At 38.4% G+C, this 18,558-nt stretch overlaps 1 protein-coding gene across 1 annotated transcript in view; it reads left to right on the top strand.

The window, feature by feature from the left end:
- COL25A1 (collagen type XXV alpha 1 chain) overlaps positions 1-18,558 on the top strand; it is a 330,679-nt gene that overhangs the window by 206,021 nt on the left and 106,100 nt on the right. The gene's annotated exons all lie outside the window — the stretch shown is intronic.

Raw genomic sequence — 18,558 nt, 5'->3', positions numbered from 1 at the left:
TTATGGGAAGTAAACTCTGGTCTGTGGGACCATCTTAACACAAGTGAGTTGCCTGAACCAGGATTTCTGTGAGGGCCTTTTGTATTTCAGAATCATAATTGAAAGCCAAAGCTTTACAGCCTTATTGGCTGATAATTTTTTTAAGTTAAGATTTTCTTTACGGGAAGCAAGCATTTTCCTCAGATTTTCTTGTTTCTAATCACCGTTTTCTGTTGAAAGACAGTTTGTGTTACAGACCCTCATCCCACTCAGTTTGAATGCCTAGTATCCTTGCAGTGCCAGGCTCCATTTAATAGTATATAAGTAGTCCGTATGATATTGGAAATTACCACCCCCCCAATAGCACTTATGTTTCACAGTAGGCTCTCGATGTGTGGCCTACACAGAGAGGTATCTTCAGCCTCTGTGCTGCTGGGGGTCAATGAAGAGAGAGATAGTAATTCTGTGTGGCACTCTTGCTCTGAACAAGCTCTGCTGAGGACCTGAGGCTGTTCCTTCAGCCTGTGGGGTGCCCTCTAGTTGATGTTGACTTGTGCTGCCACCCGTGTCTTTTCCCTCTAGGTTTGGACCCCCACCTCCCACGTTTCAGTTGCTGGGAGAGCGTCTCTTGCTTAATGCTTATAAACAGCTTCTCAGCCTTTGGAGCTCGTATCTCTACATGAAATGCCCTGAGGTAGCTGTAGGCAAAGAACCACAATGGAGATGGCAGCATTCAGTGCTGTTTCAAGGGCAGAAAGGCAGAGAAATCTTGTCATGATTGTAAGAGAAGTGGGATGCAAACCATAGGAAAAACCCTCTAAAAATCCTACCCCCCACCCCCCAAGCTGTATCAACTTCTCTGTGCCCTGAATAATTATACAGAAAATAGGTACAAGGTACTAGAACCCACAAGACTTAGGGTGAGAATTCTTACATCCTAACTTCGGTAGTTCCTCCCAGTGGAAATGCTCATCCCTGTGCCATTGCCATTCTTCTGAGCAACACTTACCATTGTTCTTAATACTGCCTTTTCCTCCTTTTCAGTTCAAGATGCTCGTATTGTGGCAGGAGGATATGTACGTACTCAGTCATTTTGACTGGCTGATTGAGTCCAGGGATAATTCTTGCAAGGGCACTGGTGAGGAAGTCATAACGGCATGAGACAGACAGAGCTGGATTCAGCTCTAGATCAAGATGCCTAAACCTAGAAGCTTGTGTGGAGGTGTTGACATGTGAAGTGTAGAAACACTCCTTGTAGGCAGTGAAGGTTGAGTCAGCACTCAGTGCACCTAGAGACCTCTTCAGCTCATTCAAACTCCTCCAAACTCATCCAAACTTCAGCTTCAAACTCCTAGGGCTCCATTACATTCCTTGCATACAGGTGTTTGTTGCTGCATGAGATGATCCAGGGTCTCCAGCCTAGCCTCTGGCTGTCATATGTACAAGGGCTGGAGTCTGTGTTGGACCATTGTTGTATCTGTCAGTCATGGGCAGCTGTCCTGGATACCTCGGGAACCTCTCACATGACACTAGTCGCATACATTTGTGCCTCTTAATTATAGATTCTGATTATAGGCAGCTACTGAATCTCATAACCATTCTGCTGAATTGCTCTCTAGCCTATGTTGACATGCGCGTGTCTTAGGCAACTACATGTAGGCTGTACATTTAGATGTCTTTCCTCTTAAACTGACACCTAGATCCAGATACCTTCACGAGACAGCATTTTAAAAATATTGAAAGCTGTGGTTGAAAATCTCAAGACTTTTAAAAATTATTTTTAAAGTATCAATATAAACCAGAACCTGTTCACATCCACTAAAATAAGTTCAAAACCCCTCAGTTTCTCATTAAAGAACTGTTTGAAGAAATTTCAGCCACCCATGATTGTCAGTAATTTCCGCAGTCTTAACTGTGTCCATTGGAAATCCGAAATGAAAAGTATTGCTCGGTTTGGTTAGTAAGTAAAAGCTTCCTGGCTTCAAAGATCAGAATTGCTATGCTGACAAAAGAAGCACTTAGAATGTTTTTGATGTCATAGCCATGTAAGTCTACACTAAGATCAAAGATAAATTCTAATCCATTTTACACTCAGTATTTTATTAACACCTATTCTTTTTTGCTATGATTTTCAAAAAGTACACACTAAATCCACCCAACACGTACATAATTACAGGGTACAAATATAAATTCATAACAGATCAGTAACACCTCCTACCTTTTTATCTTTGAATTTTTACTGCTTCTTTTCTTCAAAAATACACCACAAAAGATAATTTTGTTTCATGTTTTCCTGTTTTAAGTAAAAAGAAGCTTTATTACAACCCACAAGCATTTTTTTCAGAAAAAGGTCATGGTTCTGTTGTATCTCTGAAAGGTAGAGCCATGATCAATAGCTAAACAATTTCTAGTATAACCTTTAAAAAAATGAAATATCTTCTTATGATTTTGGTTTTCTGATAAAAAATTAAAAAAGCTGTTTCAAATACCATACTGAGTTTCTTTGTAGAAGAGCAAATAATAAAATTTTTAATATTTTTCCTGAAACTTAAATTCTGGCTTTTGAGTGACCCCAAAGAATACCTGCTTTTTCTTATTTAGAATGTAAATATGTATTTAGATTAGCTTGTACCAGAAAGTTTTATTTTCCCAATAAATCTATGCAACCAAACTCTGCACATACATCTCCTATTTAATATAATGGAAGTATTCATGTTTGTCGAAGAACGGAGTTTAGCTTCTAGTCTAAAGTTAATTCCATAGGGAATGTACTATCTGGATGAAGAGAGGAGGCTTGTTATTTTTAACTTTTTTTGTTGTTTAGAAGTAAAGTTCATATAAATATTAGAAAACAGTGCATTTAGTATTATGGTGAAGGAAGACAAAATGATCCTTTACGAAATCCTGCTGAAGTAAAACTATTAACAACTATAAATGTGGGACAGAGCGGTGTTTTGGTGTGACTGTCTCAGTCAGCCAACTGTTTTCTTCCTCGTGGCAATATCCTCTCCCTGGCCTACCTCTAGCGCAACATCCTTTCTCTCTCATGTCAGCACACGTGATCGCTCTCTGTGTGGGACCTTGAGATATAGCAGCCCCACAGATGCTTCTCCCTTCTCTTTGGCAGCTATTCAAACCTGCATTAGAAATGGACAAAATACTAATGATTGATACTTGTTTTCATGAGATTCTTGTTTTCCTATATGTGAAATGTCTATGGAAGTGATGTTATTTCAGTCTGAAATTTTCCAGTGTTGTGTGCGTGATAAAGGGTTACCATAGCAATTCTGGTGACAAATGTATGCGTGTGTCTTTTTCACCATCAAGCTTCAGGGTATCTGACTAGAGTATTCTTAATTTCTGATGGCAGGGATTCTGATTCATGGTTAGGCAGGCTATTACTGGCTTGGGCTGTCAACAGAGCCGGTGGGAACCATTTTAACTTTTTGTTTTCTGGTTTTTGTCAAGGCCTGAGAAACTAGCCAGCAGGGCATAGGCCATAGTTTTGAGCTGGTTTGGATGGCAGCAGTATATGTAAGAGATTTATGTAAGAGATTTGTTTATCGCTTCCTAGAGAACACTGTGATGGTAGGGAGAATCCTAGACCTTAGGAAAGAGTTGAGTATCTGACAGCAGGAAGGATGGGAAGGGGGTTGTGTAAAGAAAATGTATTTTAAGTCCTGCTGAGTTTCCCTTTCAGTTTTGGTAGTTTGGATATCCATCTGCACTCCAAGATTTGTTAAATAGTCTTCTCAGCACATGCCATTCAGTACTGGGGCGGTTGATAAAGTCAAGTGGTCATGTACGTGTTTCAATGTGTTTTTAAGCTATAGGCAAGGTACGTAATATGTCCTGTTGACTAATGCTGGAAAGTGGTCTCTACCTGTCAGACCCTTGGAGCTGGACATCTTTTGTTCTGATCACCATAATTGAGGTTTAAGCTCCGTGTTCCTCGATCCCAGCAGTTTGCCTTTAGGAATGCCTAGAATCTCTCTACTTGTGTGGAGAGTGGAGGAAGGAGGCAAGAAGTACAGTTATGAAGGACAGAATCGGCATAAGGCTGGAGAAATAGTTCGTCACCTTGAGATACACGGTGCAGTAAAGCTGTTGCTCCTGAGAGAAGCCTGGTGGTTGTACCCAGACCATCAGCTGTTCACACTCCAGAGGATGATCTTGTGGGGTGTTTATTCTTCTAGCAGCTGATACCCTAAGCTCCTTTGTAATCTTCGGATCCTACTGAAGGATTGTATGACGCAGTTTGAATATGCAAATGCTAGTCTGCTTTTGAGTTACGAGTTGCAGGTCAGATTTTGCTATCAAACTTTAACAATTAGTTTGGTAACAAAAAACAGGTACAGTCACTCAAATTTTTGTTTTCTAGGCAAATATGGATCGATTTTATCTTTGTTTTGTATATTTACGTGTGCGTGTACATACTTTGTCAGATGCCATCAGGCCATTATTTCAGTGTAGGTTATGAAATTCCTTCAATAAACTTTGTGCATCTTAGTTTCTTCTTAATTCCTTATGTAAAACTGTGATTACCTATATAGAAATCAGAATATGAGTTAGAAGTTGGTGTAAACTCATTGGGGGATGCACCCTATTACTGTGATCTTTCATTTAAAGGGAGCCAAATACCATTTTGCATCTAAAGATTTGGGTTCTGGTTTTTGTTTCTTCTGAAGTGTCTTCAGTAGCATGTAAACAGTGCAAAGAGCTACTGCATTGCCCATGTCCTGCCCTAGGCATTACTGATGTCGGTGGGTGTCGAATACAGCAAAATAGAACCTTGACGTCATGTCGGGGCAGGTACTGTAATTTAAGGAGGAAATGTATTTTGAAAGGGGAACGAATAGTTTGTTAGGCTTTGGTAAAGAAGGACAAGTACTGAAAGAGAATAAATAACAGGCTTTTTTGTCTTTTGAAGAAGTTCTTCCTAAATGAGTTTAAAACATTTGTAGTTTTTAAGTTTTCATATGCATGCCACACATTTCCTCCCAACTACTGTCCAAACTAATTAGTCCAAACTAATTAGTTATACCCGTGTAAATGAAAATAAGCTTAGGCTTAGCCTGAGAGCTTGGGCTTATATACAGCAGTAGAAATAGATTATTGTAGTGTCTTTTAAAAAATAATTAGTCTCATCTAATGGCCAGGTAGACATAGGAAGACAGCCAAACACACTATGTAAAAGTCTGTTTCTTACTTGCATCTGTACCAATAACAAAGCCAAATACTTGATCCCATTGCTGCTAATAACATTTTGCTATCAATTTTGAGATCAGAAAGTAATCTTAACGGAGGGCATCACATAAATAAACAAGCTTGTACTAAGTCTCATATGTATTTAGCGGGCAGAGCTTTACCACTTCTTTACCATTTTCCTTCCTTTCTAAAGCTGTAATAGAATTCCTGAACACTATTGAAATTGTGCGATCTTTTTAGGAAACACTCAGCCTTATATTGGCTTGTGAACCTGAAGAAACAAATGCCATCATAATGGCTTTTCATTTTATGTTAGTTGCCAAATAAGAAGCAAGTATCTAGCTCTTGTCTCCCATCAGGTTTATAACCGTATAGCTCAGTCGTTTTGAACCATATCAGAGAATGTAAGAGGAGAAATCATGCTCAAAACTTACTGTCTGTAAGTTTACTGTCTGAAGTGTACATAAATGTTTATGATAAAAAAGATGCAAGAAATACATCTTCCCAGAAAGAGTTAATGTATTTAATTGCTTTAAAGTGTGTTGCTTTCTCAGCTTTGTATGTCATAAAGCAGAAGTTAGTTTTGTTAAAAGGAATTGACAGCAACAATAAGCACTTTTAAAATATAAAATGCTTCCATTTCCCCAGTAGACTTATGTACAGGTGTAAACCTGGATAGCTGTGAATGTTAAATGCCTCTTCAGCTAAGCAGATGACATTAGTGCAAATAAGAGGATTCTTTGCTTTGTGAAGAAGAGAGCACAGAATTGGAGGTTTAGGGGCAAATTATGCTGGACCATCAGTTGTACCAAGACTAAGGAAGCACCACACATAATTTAAAAAGCCTGAGGGGAGTAAGTTTGAGGCATCAACAAGGAAAATTCTGGTAGCATTGGCCATTGTACTCTGCATCCAACATGGTTTTTTACTTGTCTTTTTCCACCCTTTTGCCAGGATTTGTGAAGGAGCCTCTAATGGCAGATTAATGACTTTCCTACAGTACCCTGCTAAGTGAACTTAGTTGGGGATAATCAGACTTGTTAGAGCTCTGTTCACCTAATGTCAGATGGCCAAAGCAGAGGCCAGACTCCTACCCCAGCTGTGCAACTGTGTTCTTTTACCTACTCCGATAGTCATGCTTTTGAGTTACGATTTCAGTAACTATCTCTGGAAATCTTGTGCTGAAATAGCAAGATGTTCAAATGTTCCACAGCATTTCCTGGAACTGGTAATTTATTTCTGATTTGTTTACCTGATTCAGAAAAATATCGGATTTAGAATCTGTTAATTTAACAATTACCCATTCAAACTAGGTTTTGATTTTCTACAAACATAAAAATAAGAATATTAATTGTACAGAATTCTGTGAAAAGAGCTCTTCATGCAAGGTAATGTCAGCTCTGGATGCCCTCGTAAAATAGGTTCTGTTGTTATGAAGTTCAAGTTGTTTGGCCCAAAACTTTTAGAAGTTGATCCTCTCATTTTGTAGTTCACAAAGTGACCATTTATGGTACTGTTGGTCTGAAAACCCAAATCCTATAATAATTTAAAAAACCCCAAAAACTAATATATAAAACTCTCAAAGAAAACATGAAGGAGAACTTTCTATTTGTAGGGCGTTACCAACTTTTCTTTATGGTGGCATCATTAATTTCTGAAAAGAATTGGTTTTGTTTTAATAAAATAAACATGAAGGTCTGATTCACTAGTTACATATGCTAGCATAAATGTTATGGGGAATCACACATTAGCATTCCACCTATTCATCTAGAAGTTGCAGCTGTCACCAGGGCATACTAGATCTTCTAACAGCAAGTGAAGAACTGTGAAGCAAAAATGACTGGTAATCTTTAATTTGGTATAGCATTGCTTAGCTTAACAGAGTACATATGAGTACAAAAAAGCAATTGCAAGCCTAGTACTGTGGTTCCATTATGAGATGTACAGAGTTGTCAAAATATAATTAAGAACTCTGAAATATTTCTTGTATTCCTAAATCATTTCTTTATCAATGACCTTTATATTTTCTTCATCCTATTGTACAGATGGCAGAAATACACTAGTGTGTTCTGTGTTTTATTAGGAATTATGTCAAAGCAAAGTATTGCACTGTGTTCAAGAATATTATATAGTATTTTACTATCCTGCTGCACATGTTTTTAATTCGATATTAAAATCCTACTGGCTTATTGTTTTTACTGATCCTCATGCTGTATTTCAGCTTTGAATTCCAGTTCAATTTGTTGCAGATCCCAGTAGTTTCACTAGCTTTAAAAAAAAAGAAAAATGAAATGAAGAGTTATAAAAATGTGTATTTCATCAAGCTTATGGTGACTTAAAGATAATGCTGTGATATCTAAGACCTCAGTCTTTCACAAGGTTTTCAAAATATCAGAGTTTCCTTGATCACCCATTATCAGTCCAGAGCCCTGGTGACTTTCTGTGCTGGAAGCTTGGAAGTCCTGCCAACTAGAGCAGACCTAGGAGATCTGGATCTCAGGCTGCCAGATGGAAGCTTCAAAATTTCTATTTTTCCATTATAGAGTGACACTTTTGTCAATTGAAATTTGACTTTAAGCAACCTTAGATGTTAGCAGAAATGCTTCAGGTTCTTTATATTGAATTTGTGCTGGCATGAAGAGCTGTGATGATGTGCTATTCTTTCCTGTAAGTATGAGTGAAATTTGGAGGAGAGAAAGAAGAAAAAATTGAAAATGCAGCAATTGCTTGCATTGGAGTGTTTTGTGTACTGCCAGTAATGTTATTAATGAGCATGGCATGGAAGTGTCCATTCTGTTTCTGAGCTTTAATCCAGAATTCTACATTTGAAAAATGCTCTGGCTGCCCCTGCAATAGCATAGGAGTTTCCTAATAATCGTTTTTGCTGAGATCCATCAGTAACATTCAAGAGTTGTGAGCTGCTGAGAAACATGTAAAAGAATCACGTATTTTCAGAAATACAATCCAGTTGCATTGCACAGTATGTCTGTTAGTGATCATTTGCCAAAAAGAATGAATATCCATTTAAGTATACATATACATATGTGTGTAATTTCCCCTGAAGATGTTCTGAATTTTGTAGACCAAACTATTAGTCTTGAGGAGAAAACTGTTTTGTTTTTAATAAACTTTATGTTGTCTTAAATTGCTTCCTGTATAAAGAAAGATGTTGCCAGTCTTAAAGGTTACAAAAATATCTTCAGTCATCTCACTTTTATAATATGCCTATGTATAAAAGTATGTGTATGTTTGTAGTTGATACAAAAATTCCTTTGCATTTATCCAGTGTTTCAATTCAAACTTTACAAATCTGAACAGTTCTCAGAATACCTCTATGAAGTATGTCATTGTAGTTTTCCCTTGTTGAAGATGAGGAAATTGAGGAAGATAAATGAAAGCTTTAGTTCTTCTACTAGCACTTGCTTGTCTTACTGTAACACATACATTATTTTATATGCTATTTTTATGCACTTTTATTTCTATATACTCATTAACTTCAAATAAATTAATCTGTGATTAAGGGTTGACACATCCCCATCAAGACTAGAGTTAAGACTTAGAGTGTCAAGTCTTTGCCTCTTTTAGCAATTGCCTGTAGCTAGGATAGTTTGGAAACATTTGCAGTAACCTCATACTTACAGGTTGCCTCAGATGGATTTGTGCAGTGTAGCTTTTATCATTACATTTGTCAGGCAGTTCTTAAAAAAAGGCTTGTTTGGGGACCGATCAAGCCTGGCATGCACAGAAACTATTTAAGGGACTACAGGATGTGCAAGGTGGGGATAGGAAAGAAAGAAGGATAAGATCCTCAGAGAAATGTATATTGGTGTTTCACTAAAATATGTTTTTCCCAAGCATTAGCATATCCTCATGTTAAAAAAGTTACTTAGGTTGTGAAATAATTTCATTGCTCTTAATCTGTGGAGGTTATACTGCAGTCTCAGAAGCCTTTCTATCCCTTGGGATATATTTTACACAGCTATGGCTTTATACTAATATTTTACTGCTGTTTTCTTTTAACCTTTCATGATTTAAGTAGTCTAACACACCAATTCTTTTACAGTAGTAATTTATAGCAGTGTTTGCAGACAACACTAAAAAAAAATATCTAAATCCTTCTTTGGCATTCTACTACCTTGAATGAGCAAATGTATCCTGTACTGAGTAGTAAAGTATGGAAAAGAAAAAACAGTGTATGTAGAGGATGACGTGCCTTTGAAATACTGAGTGAAACTCAGGGTATTGCTATTGAAACAAATGTGGATTCACCACAGTAAATGGAAGAATGGAATTGAAATCCCCTATTTAAAAGTCTGTGTTAAAATTAGTTTGCTGAAATTAGGTTTAGTGTTGAAATACTGCAAAAGTATGTTAGCTGCAAAAACTTGTTTGTATGTGAGCTATCCAGTCTTGTTCATTTACACAAATTCAGCCTTTATTACTTTAATGTAAATATGCCTTGATACGATAGAAGGTACAGGCCAAAATTCTTCAAAAAGGGTACCGGGCTTTTAGTAGCAGATTCTTTGAAATTAATCTTAGTGCTTTCAGTAATGAATTTTAGGTTTTTAATTTCTTCCAAAGAGAGAGATGGGGAACTGGGAGAATCTATGAAAACAGAATGAAATGGGTATGGGTCACAATAATCAAGTTGGGGTTTTTTTCCTTGAATCAGCTTACTTTTATTTCACTAGCTGCCTTGTTTTGAAACTAGTCCTTATTTCAAGTAGATGAACAGAGAGTTTTTCAGGTATTTCAATCCTTTGTTCCGTGTGGTTATGATTTTTTTGTAGAGCTGTGGCCTATGCAGCATCTGTTAATGAAGTACATAAATCTCCTCCTTGACCCAATTGCCAGTCAAAGGAGGATCTGCTTGGCAGATATTTGTATGCTATTTCTCTACACAGTAGTAATGGAGACAGTAAAGTTGAAAGATCCAGAAGGCTAGGGAGCTTGGAAGACATATTTCAATGACCACAGGTACTTCTCTTGTAGTTAGTGACTGGTAGTGGCGAATCTCCATTGCTCTGAAACTCTCCCCTTCCCTTGCTTTCTTCCTTTCGTCTGTTTTCTTCAAAATGCTTGAAGTTCAGCCTGTCATCCTCATCAAAAAGGTTCTTCTAAGTCAAACAAAAAAGACCAAATGAGCAAAGGACACTGTCATTTCAGCTGAATTATCTACCGGGCCACTCAGCAATCAGGGAAGCACCAGAGGTCTTCGAATTACAGAAGCCACTGTTCAAGTTTCAGGTAAAAAATGACAGAAACATTAGAATGTGAACTGCTGTTTCTGAAAATAACAGGAAGTTGTTAACTCCCAGTGAGGAGCTGTTTTCTTACTAAGCTTCTATGAATAAATGAGAGAGCTTGCCTATGGATAAAAATCTACCAAAGGAAGTATAAAAAATATTTAATGGTATATTTTTTATCTCAAAAATCTGGAAAGAGGATTTCATGAGTTTGATTGGCAGGAGGTGTAATTTTTTCTTTTCAATTTCTATTGTGTTGGGAAAGAAAGCCAGAATGTACTTCCATGATCCCTGCAGTTTTATAAGCCCTAAATTCCACCAGACTATATTGGTCTTTCTTTTAAGTCTCTTTCTTTTTTTTTATTATTGTTTTCCCAAGTTCTCATTTGGTTTTGGAGCATATTAATTGCTTCCATAAAGTAGAACGTTTTGATCAGGTTCAAGGCATCAATACCTAATGCATCTGCTTAGACCAGGGGGCAGAAGGATACCAGGCTTTTTGAGTAAAATAGCTCTGTATTTGTAGAGTCTGCTTATTGGCTGCTTACTGCTACAGTCCTCACTGGCAAATGCAGAAAACTCCTCTGGAGTGGTACTATGCCATTGTTATTCTAATAAATGGGGATAATTGGGAAGTTAAGCAGTGCTAGTTATTTTTTCTCCTTTGTTTCATATCCTTTTTAATGTTCAATGCAAAATAAAAGGCGTGAAGCCTGTGGCAATAAAAACTGTTTAGAGCTATAACTTCTTTCCTGCTTCAGTAGTTTGACACAACATTAAACGCAGTTCTTTGGAGGAAAAGGTGAAGCAATCTACCTTGAAAACTCTTTGCACTCTAGTTCTTTTTATTGTAAAATTTGACAGCAGCCTTTCATTCTTCTTTGTCTTCCTGTCACCCAAACATGCTTTTTTATAGTTGTTTAATTCATTGCTCCTTGAATTTCTGTGGCATCATTTCTGTTGACTGCAGTGAATATTTATTACTGAAAGTACAAGACTCTAGTCTCTTGTTACTGAATCTTGTAAACTATTGAATCTTATCAAGAATCCCATGACATATACAAAATATTTTCATCTATTGATAGCAGACTCATTTTCGCCTATTCCATAGCTACCATGCTATATATTAATTTTTCTGTCACTTGTGACGTAAGCACTCAATTACTGAGTGAATGGTGATATAGAAATTCAGTCTTGTTTTTAAATTCCACCACCAGCATGGTCACACATGCGGACACACATGTGAAGACACACACACACACACACACATATGTATATTCCTATTGGAGAGTATATAACAGGGATGCATAAGATAATCTGCTGCATAGTAATCTAGTATAGGATGGAGTGGGACTTCAAGTGTCTATTCTCAATGCAGGGAAAGGAAGAGGAGGAAGAAGTAGGGAGGCTCTGTGAAGGTAAAGGAGTGCAGAACAGCCTACCTGAGATACTGGAGGATGAGGAATTAATCTCAGTCATACTATACTTTTTAGCAGGGCCTGTTGCAATAGGAAAAGGGGATTGGTTTTAAACTAAAAGAGGGTAGATTTAGACTAGATATAAGGAAGAAATTTTTTACAATGAGAGTGAAACACTGGAACAGGTTGCCCAGAGAGGTGGTAGATGCCCCATCCCTGGAAACATTCAAGGTCAGGTTGGATGGGGCACTGAGCAACCTGATCTAGTTGAAGATGTCCCTGTCCCTGTATTGCAGGAGTTTGGACTAGATGACCCTTAAAGGTTCTTTCCAACCCAAACTATTCTATGATTCTAAGATAGCATGTGATGATTTTTCAAGTCTCAGGTGGACATGTAATGAGACAGAGATCTGCTGGCGGATTGGTGGAAGAGTAGGAAGCCTGAACCAGTCTGTATCAAAAACATGTCTCATTTTTTGAATGTTTTATAAACCAAGTATTGAACATTGAAACTGGTATTTTGCTGTACTGTCACTAAAAAATATTTTTAAAATCATGGATTGAATTCCAAAAAATCCTAAGACGGGTTTGGAAATAGCAAATGTAACAGTAATAGTAGAAAAAGCTCACTGTTCAGTCTGCTTTAAGAATTTTGATTCTGTAGGGCACACATCAGTCAGTCGTGTTTTCAAATGTCTTCCTACAGTTCTGAACGCCAGCCAAAAATTTGTGTGTTTCTGTCTTTTCAATGTAACCAAGGTCATGTGTTTGTATCTTCCTCGCACCTATGGTGTTATTGAAAACAGAAACTCTGGATGCTTTCTTACAAAATGAGAGACTTAGCAATATTAGATTTTCTCATCTGTGTTTTTGTATGCTGTTTTACATGTTTAGTAGAGTGGAACTTCCTTTGTGGTGTTTTTTACAGTATTGCAACAAAGCTCTAATATCATCTGTAAACTTCTGCTTATCTAGCAAGTAGGAGAATAGGAAGGCGCACTGTGGACAAAGCAACGAGGGCTTAGATTCAGGAGATACACGTATTACAGTGCATTGAGCAGTAAGTGGTAGTCAGGAGGATTTTGACTTTACCAGAAGACATTTTCATACTTAAATAATGTGACAAATTTTTCTGTCACAATATCTTTGGTCTTACTGGCATGTATGGCAGCTACTCAATTCATAAGAAACTTAACAGTTCATTCAGATTATCATGTCTGCTTAAATTCATTTATGGCACTAGTAAAGCCGATCCTTGATTTTTTCCATGCTCAGGCAATGGATACATAGTCATATCCTCTCCGTACCATGAAATCTTTGTAGGACTATTTGTGTTGAGTTTTGTAGGTTTTCAAAGAAAAACATCGTGTTTGTCTGTAGAAGGGGAGAAAAAGATGGGGAAGAGGACAGCCTTATTGATTAATCAAAGAAAGCAAGTATGTCAGAGAAAGGAAGAGGAGACCTCCTCTAGCAGGTTCTTGCTTGGGACACCGAGCCTTATGCTTCTTCCTGGGTACTGAAACTAGTCAGTTAGCAGTGACCCCTTTGCAGCTCGCGATGCAATCTGCTGATTTTTGTGAGCGACGTTATAAAGTTCAAAAAAGCACCCACGTCTCAACAAGAGCATTGCATGAGAAATGAATGTCTAAATTACAGTCTAAATGCTGTCTTGATGCATTTTGGGTAGATCGTGTTCTCCTGCCTGCAGTTTATGAACTTGTCTGATTTATGTATTGGCATAAATCACTGACTTCTGAACACAGTTGTATGAATTTACGGCAGGATTCACTTACAATTTACTTGTTGATGTGAATGTTAACTGAGCTGTTTATCTAGATTGTTAAATATATTAATTTTGTGTTTCTCAGGTTACATCCATTTACATAATGTTTATTAAGTCAGGCATGGTTATTGTGTCAAATATTCAGGTTTCCTTTTCTCTGCCTTGGAATATTGTAACAAAAACTTGAGAATATAAGGGGAGCAAAGGAAAGATTGGTAAGAGTCTTTTGGGTGGTGGGTTGGGTTTTTTCTTTAAAGTTTTCACCATAAGTCAGTCACATCCCAGGGGAAGAATAAAATAGGTAAAAGAGAAGGGAATTTAATTTCAGTGGTAGAAGCTGTTCAGATTCACTGGAAATTCTTGTGAGCACTTGTAAAATTGATGCAAGGTGAGATGCTGGCATTGTAAACTAGCGTATGTAAACACTGGCTGCAAACATGGCCAAGTTCAGCAAATGCCAAAACCACATTGCTCAGTAGTTCAGGGCTTGCATAGTGGACGTAAGACTAAAATGAGTGTAGGAACTTTGAAATAGTATTGTGTTTCCTAATACTCTGTGTAACCTCTTATGATTCAGCATACCTGATCCTAATATTTTGCAGCAACTATAGGTTAGACTGGGGATTGTTGTTCCAGTCAGAAACTTGTAATTCGTGAAAGTCATGAGCCAAATTTCAAAGAAAGAAATAATTTTACTTTTGTAACTGAATACTTTGTTGTTATGTGCTGAAACCACCTTTTACCCTCAAAATGAACTGCAGGAATTGAATTAACTTAGGCAATGTATGGCATGTCATTTAGTTGTGAAAACATGATTAAACTAAGTTGGCAAATTGGTTTCCTTTTTGAATTTGTCTAGATGACATTGGACTGTCTGGTTCACTTTTCTGCTCGTCTCCACAAGGCCCCTGCTCCCTTATGCTGCCAGTTACACTCTTATTGTGGATGCTGTAGCTGCTAGCAGGGATGATTGCATTGTATGCTCTTTTATCCCAAATGAAAATGAAGGCTGAATATTGCAAGCTACATTCAGTCCTCTAGCTGCCAGGTTGCCTTAGCCTATGGCTGTTGTTGTTGAAATGTAGGAACGCAGTGACTGTATCTAAAAGGTTGTCATTACCTGTGTCTTCCGTGGTAGCTCTGTCTGATGGGAGCTGCTGAGTTTGGCATCTCGGGTTCCTTAAGAGCCGTGAAGGTGGATGATCCCACCGGGACCTGGGACTGTCACAGTCCAACTGATTCTGCTTGGTTGGTTGTTGCCAGCCTGTGCTGGGCACTGGCAGGTCCTTTTTGCAGTGGCATCATGTGGGTTATCTAACAGTCACTGAAAGTCTGGATTCCTCTGCCCTGACTTTGGAGCTTTCTCAGAACCTAGAAACACTGCTGTTTCTTTGAACCCCTTCCTGAGAATCCCGTACTATTTTCAGGTCTACTTTCCCCTCAATGCTTGGAGCCTTTTTGGCGAAGTCATTGTAGAACTGCCTGTATTACCGTTAAAGGCAGATCTATAGCAATAGGAATATGAAGACAATCTAACTATAAAAGAATTCAGATAATTTTGAATGTTTGTAAAACCAATATAAATCAAGTACTGGCTTTTTAAGAGGTCCTCTGAATGTAACTGTTGCAAAACTATAAAGGAGGCAATGGCCGCAAGGGTGGAATACAAAATTAGCATCTTTGAGGGAATGAATTATAAAATGCCAGCTGTGTGAAAAATCATGCTGATCACACTCAGTTAACCCTAAGGTGAATGTTTTCTGAATGAAGACCACATTCTCATGTTTTCTAGTACTGCGTTCTCTTGCCCTTCTATTTCTTGTACACGTATTTATAATAATGTAAAGATTTCATCAGAGAATGGAAATGGGATTTTGATAGCCAAAAAAGAAAGGTCACCTGCCAGTAATCCTGAACATGGCTGTTGAATGAATTTGACCCTGATTTCAGCTTTGTTCTTGGCTGGCAGGTGCCTGGAGGCCTTTCAGTCTGCTTTAGAAGACCTTGTTTTAAAAACAGTAGTATTTGTCGCCTAATTATGAATGCAGATTTTGCATGTGTTTGTGATTTACAAGGCCTTGCTTATGTGAAACAGGCTATAAACTCTCCTTGGGAAATGTATACTAGTCTGGAGTAGATAATTACACTTTGAGAAAAGAGCCTCTGTTTCCAGTGAAAACACTGTAAAGTTATTTCAGAAATGCTCTGACCTCAGACGTTTCATATAACTTACACAAAATGCTTTCACATTTGTGCAGCAGCTAGCAGCTTGATCTCTGCCATCTCATAAACGAAAGCACAGAAGTCTCCCTGGGAAAAAAAGCAGGATGTCTATGCTGTGGCCTACAAAGCTAGTGATATTTTACTCACTCTGTTCTTTGTGTCTATACCCTTAAACAGAAGAAACCTTGCCCTCCTTGAAACAAATCTGTCTCCTAATCACACCCCACCCCCGCAAACCCCACTTTCCCTCAGATTTTTCTTCCTCCCTGCCTCCACTCAGTGTACACACACTAATAAATTCTGCAGTAAAAACCTTGGGAGAATTTCTCAGCACAAATGGAAAGAACATGTCAAAGGCTGAGGATAGGAATTTTCTTTTTAGAGTTGCAAAAACAATAGAGAACAATTGAAACAATAGGGGAAGAGCCAAAGATTGGTGAACAAGCCATGAAAGAATTGTATTAATTTTCTTTTGATGAAACCCCACTGGTTCTCTTCACTAGCATCCAAAAGAGCTATTTTTGCTTGCAATTGTTTGTTTGTTTTTCAAGACTTTTGGTGGAAAGCAAAAGCATTGCAAATACAAGTGCAGAGACATGTGAGAACGTTCACGCCAGAAATGCTCTTATGGCCTTTTGAAAAGGTGTCCTTAACGTCTGCTACAATAAAGTTGTCAGATATTGATGAAGACTTTGTATGAAAAATTTGTGTGCTGGAAGGATGACTTAACAGAAACAACAGTGTGCGGCACTGAGGGAGAGCAAACACCAAGCAGTCATAATTGCTGGCTTTGCCCAATAGAGAGCAATGAAAAAACCCTTGGATTTCTGCGTATAATGTGGACAGGTAATCTTCAGAAAACCCGGCACAGAAAAAGGAGAACAAAATTTAATTGAGATATGTGGTTCAGTCTTTTTAAAAAAACACGTTTGGGTATGGATTGTGCTTTCAGAGAACTCTTAACAGAGGAAAATATGCAGGGGAGAGGCAGGGGCCGCTTCTGCAGGTGGAGACAGCTGAGCATATCGACGCAGTCGTACCGGGGAGACGGTCTAGTAGCCCTGCAGAGCTGAACCTCTCGTGTGAGCACGCTCTGACTTGTTTCTGTTCCAGTGAGCCAGCTTAGTTCAGGGAGCCGATGCGGTCTCTGCTGTCTTAGTTTGTACCAACTGGCAGAGCTGTGGCGGGCACGCCTCAGAAAAGTTGTGAGCCAAAACCCATCAGAAGCAGGGCTACCCTTGGGCATAAGAATGGCGTTGAGCATCTGGATGAAGGCAGTAACAACTCCCACAATTGCGGCATGATCCAAAAGCCAACATCTGTCTGCATTCTTGGTTATGTCATGTTATCTATAATTTCACGCCCAAGACCCAAGAAATACGATTCTGACTGTAGCAGATAGGGGTCATATTATTTGCAGTTTGCAGCCGGTAAGATATTCAGAGCCAGTAATGGTTTGATAATTCAAGGAGATAGAACGCATGAGCACAGCTCTTCGCTTGTGCTCAGTGTTCACTTTAAAAAAGGCGGTAACCGCCAGCATTGAGTGATTTTAGTTCTTTCTATTCCGCAGTTCCTGTATTACTGATGGTATGAGTTTGCGAATTCGCAAGCTTGATGGCATGTATGCATGTTTTAAAATGGGTCTACAGAAAATATGCTCTACTGTAATGCGACTTCCAACTAAGTATATGTGGAGTCTGTAGCTAACAGTAGACAATGCTGCATGTAGTTTCCAGTGTGTATATATATATATATATGAACATGTGCATTGGAAAGGGGCAGTAAGGGATAAAGTATAAAAAAGTAAATGGAGAAACCTTAAAAGTGCAGCAAGGTTGTATCCATTCATTAAGTCATTTTGTTTAATTTGTTTTTAAAGAGGACGAGTTCTTGCAGGGCAAGACAAAGTGGAGAGGGGTCATAGTTAATTGAGCAGATGGTTTCCACTCAGCTTGCAGTGAGCCCAGTCCTAGCTGAAGGAGACGTGGAGACATCAGGTAGCAGACTTGTTTCTATGTCCTCTGCAGAGACAGAAGAGGTGGCAGGCTATGGAAGGAGAAGCATATGCTTTAACTCCTTGAAAGATTTAGCAGCAGATGCTCTTCTCTGGCATGCATCAGAAGCCCTTAAAAATAAGCAGAAAATTGGCTACAATAGGGATTCTCAGAGACTTGCATGTGGTTGATCACATTTTTAATACACAGCAGACTGTCCTTCCATTTCCATTTATGTAAGCCACATGAATTTTTACTAGTCTAAAATCTGAAATGGTCCAAACGTGCTCAGCTCAACTAGGTTGCGCTTGGTTATTACTAATTATGTTGCTGGTGGCAACCTTTTCTTGCGCTACATGCGTGCACACGTACATGCTCTCTCTAACAGTGGACCCAGCTTGCTTGGGTGGCTCCTTCTCTGTTTCCAGCTGCTTTCATATGTACCTCAGGTCTGTCTTTGTAATGAAACACCTGCCTATCTTTCAGAAAGCTGGAGGTAGAGTCTGCACTGTGTAAGCAGCCAGTTCTCTGCAGACTGCTAGCATTTTTATTCACAAGACACTACCCTGAAAACTAGTGTTTTAGAAACCTGCTGGTAGCTTTCTGGAAGGTGCTCAATAAAAATGGAATGGGAAAGGACCTCACTGTTTTGTGATTCTGTCACCTTACCATTTGTCTGGTGGTAAGTAACAATAAATATT

This window comes from Mycteria americana, chromosome 4, assembly GCF_035582795.1.
Source record: "Mycteria americana isolate JAX WOST 10 ecotype Jacksonville Zoo and Gardens chromosome 4, USCA_MyAme_1.0, whole genome shotgun sequence".
Taxonomy (NCBI): Eukaryota; Metazoa; Chordata; class Aves; order Ciconiiformes; family Ciconiidae; genus Mycteria; species Mycteria americana.
Note: the sequence above shows the minus strand (reverse complement) of the source record. Positions and strands in the feature narration are given on the sequence as shown.